Source organism: Suricata suricatta, chromosome 11 (genome assembly GCF_006229205.1).
Source record: "Suricata suricatta isolate VVHF042 chromosome 11, meerkat_22Aug2017_6uvM2_HiC, whole genome shotgun sequence".
NCBI lineage: Eukaryota > Metazoa > Chordata > Mammalia > Carnivora > Herpestidae > Suricata > Suricata suricatta.
The window spans coordinates 85,694,816-85,704,820 of NC_043710.1; the positions used below are offsets into that span (position 1 = coordinate 85,694,816).

General features: G+C 42.2%; 1 long non-coding RNA gene across 1 annotated transcript in view; it reads left to right on the forward strand.

The window, feature by feature from the left end:
- The window catches only part of LOC115305952, a 28,738-nt gene extending 19,420 nt beyond the window's left edge, over positions 1-9,318 (forward strand). Inside the window, exon 3 of the long non-coding RNA XR_003915104.1 lies at positions 9,180-9,318. This is a non-coding gene — a long non-coding RNA (uncharacterized LOC115305952). The remainder of the gene's footprint in view (positions 1-9,179) is intronic.
- Positions 9,319-10,005: the final 687 nt, after the last annotated feature.

Consider the following 10,005-nt stretch of genomic DNA (forward strand, 5'->3'; position numbering starts at 1 on the left):
ACTTCTATTAGACTCTCATTCATGCATCTATATGCCTAATAAGTGAGGAAGTGGTCTTCCCTGATTTCGGAAAAAAACCCAAAACTCCAACTTGTAGTGGATCACTGGGCACATTGGAATCACTGCCCTATTTTTACTGCCCTTTGAGCCAAGGCAAGATCTTCGGTCCACCACCCAGAGTCTCCTAACGAGGCTCTGAGTCACCGCACCCACTCTTCCTGCACTGTGGGATGCCTGGGGCTGTCACCTCTGGAGTCACTGGGAATCTGCAGGCTTCATGCTGAGGCAGTAGAAGCCAACAAATAGCACATGTCTCACTACTGTTCTCTCGACAGGAAAGTGCCAGTCCAGGCACTCGGACTGGTGGTAAGGGTCAGAGGCCCTGGAGCATCCGCTGTATCACTAAGTGCCCACTCTGGGTGGAGGGCGTAGTGGTCTCAGGCTGCCTTGAGCAGCTACAGGGTTGGTCACATCTCAGGGCAGCCTCAGCCGTGGTCCCCAGAGGAGTTCCATGAGGCTGTCTTTGCGGCATAGTCTCCGTGCTGCATGTTTCTCCCTCAGAAATCTGCCGCAGGTCAGGCCTGCCCTTTCACCGAGCCCCAAGCCCATCACTCTTATTGTTTTAAAAAGAATTTCCTGGCCTTGAGTCTAAAATTAAACTGCCCTTTGAGAGTTTCCTATTTTGTCTGTTCCCGCCTCTCCTGTGGTGGCACCACCCTCGCCTCCCTCCTCCTTGAGAGTAGGCTGAGGAAAGCTAAATCTAAGCGAAGAAGTATTTCTGTCTACCTCCTTCCCTCTGCCTCTCAAAGGAGTAGGACACATGTGCCCTGTCGAAGCAGGTCTGCCCCAGTGCCTTGAAGGCTAGACGCCATCTGCCCAAAACATCCCCTTAGCTTCTTGTCAAAAGAGCTTCTACATAACGTGTTGGACAGTGAGTGAAAGAAGGCACTGGCTTGTCTGGTGTCTTTTGAGGATGAGGAAGCCCAGACCTGACTAAAGTCTGTGGGGCTCAGCCCCCCGTGGGAGGGCACCTGCATGTGATGATGCAATGCGCTGAAAAGGTCTAAGCTGAGGAATCATCTGTTGGTTGCACAAACTTTTCCCGAGTATCTACTATGTGAGAGCCTTTAGAGCTATTCTGTAGGCAGCCACTTCTCAGTCTCCCTGTTCTTTACTGAAAAATGGGGTATTTGGGGTCAAAGTAGTGTTTGAGCAACAGTATGAATGCTTTTGGAAATTTAAAGGAAACATTGTATGCCATGAATCCAAACTATGACTACAAACAAGTTTGGCTCTACAGGCTCCTCTGCTCATGGAGGCTGTTGGTCACAGGTCAGGAGAAAGAATGTGGACAGATTGGCAGAAGATGACAGTGGAGTTGGAAAGAAGGCTGGAGATCAGTGAGGCTAGCCTCAGGAAACAAAAGCTAAAGAGTCTCAGTGATAGGCTGGAACTTACGTGGCTCCCTCCGGGCAAAGCAGGACTTGAATCCAGGCTTTCTGATTCCCAGGCTTCCGTCTGCCTACTAGAACACATAAACATCTATGGCACTCCTAGAAAAACACAGTTATCTCTGCAGAGCCAAACATCCAGGGCTAACTCAGCTTTGCCTCTGGGTATAAAATAATTTTGCTGTTGTTGTTTTAATTTATTTTTTTAAACAGTAGCATCTAGAAATAGTTCCTGGGTCTCATATGCTTGTGGCCTTGTACTAAGGCTAAATCCCAGGATTCTGAAGTCGATCACAGAAAAGACAGATTTGCTTCCACAGAGTTGTGTGCTGAGTCCACATACAGAAGAGAAAGGAGGGAATTAGTAGGCAAACACTAGGACATTCAAGGTTGCTTGGCTAACAACAGAAATGGTCTTGAAGAATGGATCACACATACTCTTATAAACATGTGGATTCCATATGTTTATGATTTCATGTTGTAAAAGTATTCCACTATTCCCTCTTTTCCAGTTTTCGTGGGCAGGGAGAAGGCAGATCATGGGCAAAAGCAATGGCTTGAGGTCTGGCAGGGTTGAGTGGGGAAGGGTGAAGAGGCAGTTGTGAAGAAAAAGCAGCAGGGAGATGTGGGCGGGGAAGACAGAGGCCCCAGACTCTGAAGCTCTGAGAGGTGCAGCTAAGGAAAGGTCATAAAGTAGATGAGACCTTGACCAGAGGGCTAGTGGCAGTTGTCAGCTGTGGTGCTGGCCATTAGCTCTGGTTCAGCACCTTCAGAGTAGAGCAGGGAGAGCGTGTGTCCATCGCCCTAGTAGTTTCTGCATTTCCTGGGTTTTGTTTTATTTGTTTGCAGCATCATAAAGGTGAAACATGTAGGCTTGAGCTGAGCCCTCTGACAGCTCCTGAGAGGTCAGGGAGGAATGCTGTTCTCTAGGTAGCTCATCACCACATGTGTGATAGAGCAGGGCAAAACGTGCACTTTGCCGGAGATGCCTGGGGGAGGGCACCCAATCCTTCCAAGGCTGCGTGGCTGCCATCTTTCTCTTGGTGGCCACTGGCCAGCCACCCTTGGTCCTGAAGCTCTGTCCTTGACTTCCATGGCTCTAAACACTTCCTTGATTTTCTTCCTGTCTTCAAACAGGCCCTTCTCTGCTGTTTTCTTCCCCTTTCATCTCTCCTCATAAAACAATAGACAATTTTACAGACCCATTTTTTAATCTTTTTTCTGTTTTGTTTGAACAGCCATTTTTCTTGACTCTATGCTTACTAGGTGCTCCGCGCTTCCAGATCTAACTGCACGTTTTCTTGTCCCCTCCTGCCCTGCATTCAACTTCAGGACCCTCCCCTCTGCACCAAGCTGCTCTGCCATCGCTCCATCCAAACACAGCTAAGAGTGAAATTCTCTTCCTTTCTCCTTACTTTTGTACTTAAACTCACCTTTTTCATTATTATAAAAGCAAACATTCTGAGCCTTATCTGGGATTTCCCCTTTTTCTTCACCTCCTATCAGTTAGAAAAATATGTTGATTCTCCCTTCGAAACATACTTACATTTCTTGTTTCCTCTCCACCTCTGCACTCACAACCCTGACTGACCTCTGTCCTTGTACCTGGACCCCTGCTCAGCACCAGAACTAGCAGGACACCAGTGAAGCACTCAGGTGAGGGACTGTACGTAAGGGATGCCCCAGTACTCAGTAATCAAGCTAAATGATATCTGAATGCAATATTTTATTTTTTTACAAAATGTTTTTGAGGTTTATTTATTTATTTAGAGAAACAGAGAGTGAGCGAGGGAGGGGCAAAGAGAGAGGGAGAAAGAGAATCCCATGCAGGCTCTGCACGATCAGCACAGAGCCCGATGTGGGACTCAAACTCACAAACCATGAGATGATGACCTGAGCTGAAACCAAGAGTGGGATGCTTAACCAACTGAGCCACCCACATGCTCCTCAATGCCATATTTTCAAAAATCAAAATTAATGCAAAAATTATTATAAAAAATAAAAATTTGAAATAATGTTAGGATTAGTAGTACTGATTTTTTTCTGTTTGCCTGAGTCTCCAGTGTGGCTCTGTGAGAGGTACGCTACTGTCTATGTGAGCTTCTTCTTCTCCTTCTCCTGCCCAACCCATCCTACTTGGCACAGTCAAATGAGTCTTCTAGAACATATTGATGCACATGTCACTCCCTCTAATTCAACCTCCAGAGCCTTTCTCCTGGAGCCAAATTCCTGTCTGGTATTTGTGACCCTCAACATTGTGATCTTACCCTGTCCCTCCAGCTTGACTTTTTACCAATTACCATCCATGAACCATCCATGTTGTTCAAGAGCACACTTCCCCTCATGCTTATCGCCACTGAACAGCACAGTCTTTATTTCTCTAGATCACCTATCTGAATCTTTCTTATTCTTCATCAGATTATATGTTCGTTTTCACCTGGATGTGTGTGATTGTCTTCTGTTTTTGGTCTCTAGGCCCTTCACCAAATGTTCAAGGCTAAATCTTACTCAACTTTTTCGTTACCTTAATTTGCTTCCTCCGGAAGTATTACCTGCAGCCACTCCCCTCCCCCTGCACATTGGTACTTAATCCTGTCATATCTCCTTGCTGTAATTTCCTGTTTACTTGTCTGTATGCTTTTAAGGGTGAAGTTCATTTCTTGTTCATACTGTGCTCTTAGCATCTAACATAATACTTGACATAGACCAGGTGCATGGTATAAATTTGCTCCATAAATGCACGTTGCCATAATTTGTCAAGTACCCAGCCCAGAACAACAGTTATCCTTCCTGAGAAATCTGTATAAGAGCCAATAAACTTCATATCAGACAGGTAGAAGAAAAGACAGTCTGAAACAAAATAGAACTGGGTGTGAATTCTATCTTTATTATTTTATTAGCTGTATGACCTTTAGAAATTTGCTTGTTCTCTAAACACCTCAGCATGTTCTTCTGTAAAATGGGCATACAAATACTACTCTTGCATGATTGTGGTGAGGATTTAACATGACCATTTCTGCAGCATGCTTAGCACACCAGCTGGCTTCAACTGGCAGGTGTGTTAGTTCTTTCAATAACTGCCTGTGGGATGAATGAGCAAGGACCTGTCAGATGGTTTTCTTCATACTGTGACAGGGGCTCAACATGGTGCTTGCATCTTATGAGTTCACATCCAGTTGCAGCCAGGAAAGGAAGGTGTCAGCAAACAGACTCAAACTTATTTTGGGTGGCGCTTTTTAAGGCAATGAGGTAGGGGCTGTGGAGCCCAGATTTCTGACCTGTTAATAACCTGTTTCTTTCTCCTCAACTAAGACAGTTTCATAATGAATTGGAACTAGCTATGTGGTTCTTTTGAGTAAAAATGTCATTTTCATACTCTGTGAAGTAGGTATGAAGTCAGTTTGTGAAATGTCTAATAAACAGGCAGGTGTCTAGATAACAAGAATCATGGTGTTTCCAGGAGCATCTGTTAGTAAAGATGTTTGTGGTTCACAGTAGCCTTGGTGCATTATCTCCTCCTAATTCTTAAAAGTGGGGTCCTCTGGCTCCACTGAGGACAACTAAAGAGAAAATAATGTCTTAAAAATAGAATTCCGTTTATAAAATAATGAAGTATCCCTGACAACAAAGAGCCTGGTTTCTGGCGGGAGGGATTTGTAAAAAAAAAAAAAAAAAGAAAGAAAGAAAGAAAAAAGAATAAAAAAGCTAACTGTATAAATTCAGTCTGATGCTGTGCTGATGTTGTTAATTAGAGGCTGGGAGTTGACTTACCACACTTCTACACTATTGTCACTGCCCAGGTCTGGAACCTCATTGCTTTATCCCTAACCCACTAAGTACTCCTTCTGCCTTCCTTCTCCCCCCTACACTTTGCATCTAGATCATTTTCCTTCAGCACCTCTTCACACTGTACATCTTGCTGTCAGTGGCCTTTCCTTAGCAGAGAAAGCCTAAACTTTTAAACCTTTTAAACATTTAAAAATGTTTCTCTCTCCTGTTTACCATTGCATTAAAAAGAATAAAATATTTAGGAATAGATTTAACCAAGGAGTTAAAACACCTGGACTTTGAAGGAAGACTTTGAAGATGACAAAAATGAAAGACATACAATGCTCATGGATTAGAAGAATTAATATTGTTAAAATGTCCATATTACCCAAAGTAATCTATAGATTCAATGTAATCCCTATCAAAATACCAATAGCATTTTTCGTATAACTAGAACAAATAATCCTAAAATTTGTGTGAAGCAGCAAAAGACCTCAAATACCCAAAGCAATTGTGAGAAAGAACAAAGCTAGAGGTATCACAATACAAGCTTTCAAGATACACTACAAAACTATAGTAATCAAAACAGTATGCTACTGGCACAGTACTGAAAAACAGACATATAGGTAAATGGAACAAGATAGAGAGCCCAGAAACAAACACACACTTACACGGTCAGTTAATCTACAATGAAGGAGGCAAGAATATCCAATTGGAAAAAGACAGTCTCTTCAACAAATGGTGCAGGGAAAACTGGACAGTGATATGCAAACCAATGAAACAGATAGACCTAGAGGGTATTATACTAAGTGAAATAAGTCAGAAAAGGACAAATATCACATGATTTCACTGACATGTGGAATCTAAAAAGGAAAAAAAAAAAAACCCAGAAACGGTCTCATGAATACAGACAACAAGCTGGTGGTTGTAAGAGGGGAGGGTGCTTGGGGGACAGACCAGTGAGGTAAAGGGGATTAAGAATACAAACTTCCAGTTATAAAATAAATATGCCCTGTGGAGATAGAAAGTACAGCAGGGGATATATATTCAGTAATACTGTAATAACATTGCATGGTGACAGATGGTGGCTACACTTATCATGGTAAGTACAGTATAATGTACAAAATTGTTGAATCACTATGGTCTATACGTGAAACTAATATAACACTGCATGTCAACTCAACTTGAGTAATGAATAAAAAATAAATAGATATAAAATGCAAAACCAAAATGTTCTCCTCAGGTTTTTACTTACCCTACAGGGCTTATAATAAGCTACCTACTACCTATCCATAAGGATTCCTGTACTATCTACTGCCATCTTATAAGGGTCTTGGAGGAATAGTTTAGGCAAACCTATACACATACTGTCCCAAAAGAAGACAGGGCTAGGCAACTTAGAATTCTCCTTTATATAATTTAGAATCAAAATTTCCTCACTCAAGGCCCTATTCCTACAACTCTTGAAACCTGGCCTTGAATTTTGAGAAAGACTCTGGGGAAATATCAAAAGATGGGGACAGATATTGACAACACATAGGGAGCCCAGGGAATGTGTTTCAAATTGATTCAGCTGCAAAGGATTGTTGAAGACTTATCTATCCTTGGGGATTCAAAAGTGGTTGCCTCCGAGCTTACAATATGAAAATACAATGTCCCCAAAGTGGTTTGAACCAGAATTCAGGAAACGTTTTTGACTGAAGCTTAGGAGAGTGTTCTTGCCAATGATTTCCCTAAATTTCTTGGTCCCAAACCCAAATTGGAGCAGAACACCATTGCTCCATTTATATTCTAGTGGTTCTCATCAGGGTCTGGTAACAGAAGCCAAGGATGTTAGCTTTTGCTACTCAACAACTCAAGGTGACTCTGTTCATTTCCAAGGGTATTACTACATCTTCAGCATGGTTAGACCAGTTAGAAGTGGAACAGTCCTAAGGTAAACTTCATCCAGCTCTACTTTGAATGATTTTATGAATATTATGGAAAATGTCCCAATTAATGCATACGAAATGTCCTTTTGGTCCCAATTGTCATTTTTCTCTGTGCCACTATACTCTCTTCACTGTTTTTACTGAGCTTAAGTGAATGGACAGTTGAAAAATGGGAAGAATGTGGGGTTCCATGGTGTAATGGTTGGCACTCTGGACTCTGAAAAATGGGAAGAGAGTGTAGATGGTGAACGTTGAGTCTAAAAAAATAGCACTAAGTTCATGTCCTGCAGCTCAAGGGGAGAGAGGGCACAGGAGATTCTTAAATGAGAGAATCTTACTGGGGTTTAGCAAGCCGCCCTTCAGGGATGAGAATACTACTGAGAAACTACTTTTATTTATCAGCCCCTTCAATAGATTTAACAGTGATAGATTTAACCATGTCAAATTCTAGCAGAGTTTGATTATATTAATTGAGATTTTTTATGGAGGTTGAGGGACCATAGAAGAAGAGAGAAAGAATGAAAAAGAAAAAAGACAGGAGGGGTTGGGCCAGTGGAGATTAAACTCCTCAGGAAATCTTTCTATGAATCTACTGCCTCTCGTTTTGTATCTTATTTTTTTAATCCTCTTGTTGAATCCCAGGAATGTTAAAGATTTGTTATATTAAGATAATGTCTACCTTATATTGGGCTTCACATAGACTATTTATTACATAGTCTATTTATTACACAGCCTTATTTATTACATTACATATATCTGTATTACACACAAAAATATACATATATTTAGTTTTTAAAGTTTATTTATTTTGAGAGAGTGAGAGAGCAGGGTAGGGGCAGAGAGAGAAAGAGAGAGAGAGAATCCCAAGCAGGTTCTGCACCATCAGCATGGAGCCTGACGTGGGGCTGGAACCCACAAACCATGAAATCATGTCTTGAGCCAAAACCAAGCATTGAACGCTTAACCAACTGAGGCACCCAGGTGCTCCAGCATGCATTTTATATTTTATTTGGTTTTATATATAATATTCTTACATGTATTTTTGTCCTTCTTACCTTATGAGGCAGATATTATTCCCATCTTATAATTGAGTAGTCAACTGAGATTAAGATAAGGAAACAGGTCTCGGCCCTTCATTAGTAAGTGGTAGATCCAAGATTTGAACCCATGTATATGAACACTGCAAAACATGCCTCCTACATAGCACATTTGCCTTCCTTAAAGAGTACTGGGTAGATGGTATTTTTTACAGACTTTCTAACACTGATGAAAGGATGGCACAAGTCCCCATATGTTGGGAGAAACTGGAAATTTCTGTCTAGCAAGCAATATCATTAAAACTCCTGCACAATTGATTGACTGAAAAATGAGTGATTATTATTATGTAGGCCCATGTTTTGGTTTTCCTTTGTCTTCTGTTTCCTACTGTTTCCATGATATTGGAATATCTTGTAAGAACATCTGTTCACAGTGTTTTTACAGAGTAAGATCACATTAAAATTCAAGAGTCAGGATTGTGTAAAGATAGATGAGATTCTGCCTTGTTATGAATCTTGGGTCCTTTTTTGAAAATTAGGAGGGGCACCTGGGTGCCTAAGTGGGTTGAGTGTCTGACTCTTGATTTCAGCTCAGGGTCATGATCTCGTGGTTCATGAGCTTGAGCCTTGTGTTGGGCTCAGTGCTGGCAGCACAGAGCCTGCTTGAGATTCTCTCTCCCTTTCTCTCTGACCCTTCCTCTCTCTCTGTCTCTCCCCCTACAAATAAATTTTAAAAATTGAAAAAAATAGCAAAGGTAGTTGTCCAATGCTTAAAGAAATGGATGCAAGTCAATGCATGCATGATCTAAGAGACCCTTCTTCTTCCCTGTGTCTTTTTTGGGGAGGGTGATCAATAATTGGTTCTATTTGTTGTCATCTATGGATGATTCCTACTCACATGTGGTTGTTTGATAGGAAGTTATTATTCCATTTGGGCTACAGTATACAGATTTTCTTGTTAATATATTTCCTTATTTTTTTCCTGCTCACAGAGGCAGGGACCTATCAACTCCTATGAAGATCCTCGAATGGCCTGTGGTTTCCAGTCCAGTTATCACCCACAAAGAGCTTACTACCCCTTCTGGGATGAGATGGCCACTCAGGAAGTTCCTACTGGTCTGGAACAATGTGGCTCAGGTAGGAACATGAACAAAGACTCAGGGTGTAGAAAGAGATGAGGACAGTGAAGTGTGATGAGGGCTGCATTCTCTGCAGCAGCAACAGCTGCCACGGCTTATGTGGGGACAAGTTGCTATTGTTCTCCAGTGGAAAGTCCCAGGACTTCTCCATAATTCCGAGTTGCTTTCTTCTCCAACAACAGGAAGATGAAACTCTAGGAATGAGCCCAAGAGGGGTTGCTTCAGGTCTCCAATCTGTAAATAGTTCTGTCCACTGTGCATTTCCTGAGACTTACCCATTTCAGCCTGGTTGTTGACAAAGGGCCCAGAAGTTCTGTGATCATGAAGCATGAGCTGGATAAACAGTTGGCCTTCTTGCAAAACATAATTTCTTTCATTCATCTTGTTTCCCACATTGTCCTCAACCTCTTTGCCTGTGCCCACCGGCACCTGGCTTCTTTTTCATCTGCCCCCTCTCTCCCCTCAGCTCTCCTTCATCTGCCTCCTTCCTCTCCTCCCAGCATTCTCTTCGCTCCCAGACTTGCTGCTCATGGTGCTGCCCCCTGGTGATCTGGAATCAAACTCCTCCAGAGAGCTCTCCCATGAGTCTTTTCTCCAAAGAACTGACAGGTTTTGAGAGTCCTTACCCCCATTCTGTTTTGCAGAAGTCACCGTGTATCTCACAAATTCCATTAGTCTG